The following is a 1,366-nucleotide window of genomic DNA, read 5'->3' as shown; positions in this document are numbered from 1 at the left end:
GAACCACAAAAACAATAGAATGGAGACAGACAGACAAAAAGAAGTAAGACAGACAGACAGACAGGCAGGCAGGAACCACAAAAACAATAGAATGGAGACAGACAGACAAAAAGAAGTAAGACAGACAGACAGACAGGCAGGCAGGAACCACAAAAACAATAGAATGGAGACAGACAGACAAAAAGAAGTAACCTTGACAACAAAGAGCAGACCACATGATCAGAACGCCAAAAGAGATAAAAGTAAAAGTACATTCAGTATTAATGAATGCACCACACACACACACACACATGTATACACACACACATGTATACACACACACACATACACACACACACATGCACACACACACACGCGCACACACACAAGGAGTGTAAAACGTGTGAGGTGCAGAGGAGGAGGACATACAAAATGAAGTAACCTTGACAACAAAAAGTAGCCCACATGATCAGAACGCCAAAAGAGATAAAGTACATTCAGAAGCCTATTAATGAATGCACACACACACACACACACACATACACACACACACAAGGAGAGGAAAACGTGTGAGGTGCAGAGGAGGAGGACAGAAAAGTTGCCGCGTCATCATTGCAACACATGAGATAAGAAAAAGAAGACATGAACCATTGGGCTGTGTCAGCAAACTCAGAGTCAGAGGCTTATAATTATAAAAATATTATCCAGGTCAAAAGGACGCTTGCAGTCTTTGGATTTCTTTTTGAACTTTTTATTTCATTTACTTATTTATTTGTTAAAATCAAGACATGAGTGTGAACATCAACAGAACAACATTATGACAAGGTGACACAGCAGAATGAATAGGGGGGGAAAATAACAACAATAGTCTAAGGATTTTTTAACTCTTTCCGTACCGTACGGAACCACATATTATATACTTAAAATTTTAAATACACAGCGTTCCATTTACTAAATAGATAGATAGATCTAGAAAGAGTGAGCCAGAGAACCGGTACCCAAATGTGTAAGTGTAAGAGATAATGATTAAAAATATAAAATTATTTAATAATACCATCACATTGAGAACAAAGAAACCAACAAAAATAACAGAGTCTCAAGACCTAAGCTTGTACTTTAACCCTATCCGTACGTCTGGGGTCAATAGAAAAATAATACACGTAGTAGTAATAGCATAGTGCTTGTGGAAAGAGGCCGTATATTTGACTAACATTCAACAGTGAGCAGCAGCATAGAGGAACAGACTCGTCGTGTCGTAAATGCTAGACGACAAAGGATACAGGATTTTCTTTTCTTTACACTGCACACAACGTGGCATTGCAAAAATTATAACAAAAAATATTGCTTTGAAACAAATTCTTTGGTGGAAAAAGATGGCGAGGGGGGG

Source organism: Aplysia californica, unplaced genomic scaffold (genome assembly GCF_000002075.1).
Source record: "Aplysia californica isolate F4 #8 unplaced genomic scaffold, AplCal3.0 scaffold00802, whole genome shotgun sequence".
In the NCBI taxonomy this organism is placed as follows: domain Eukaryota; kingdom Metazoa; phylum Mollusca; class Gastropoda; order Aplysiida; family Aplysiidae; genus Aplysia; species Aplysia californica.
The sequence above is the reverse complement of the archived record's forward strand: the minus strand, read 5'-3'. Positions refer to the sequence as shown.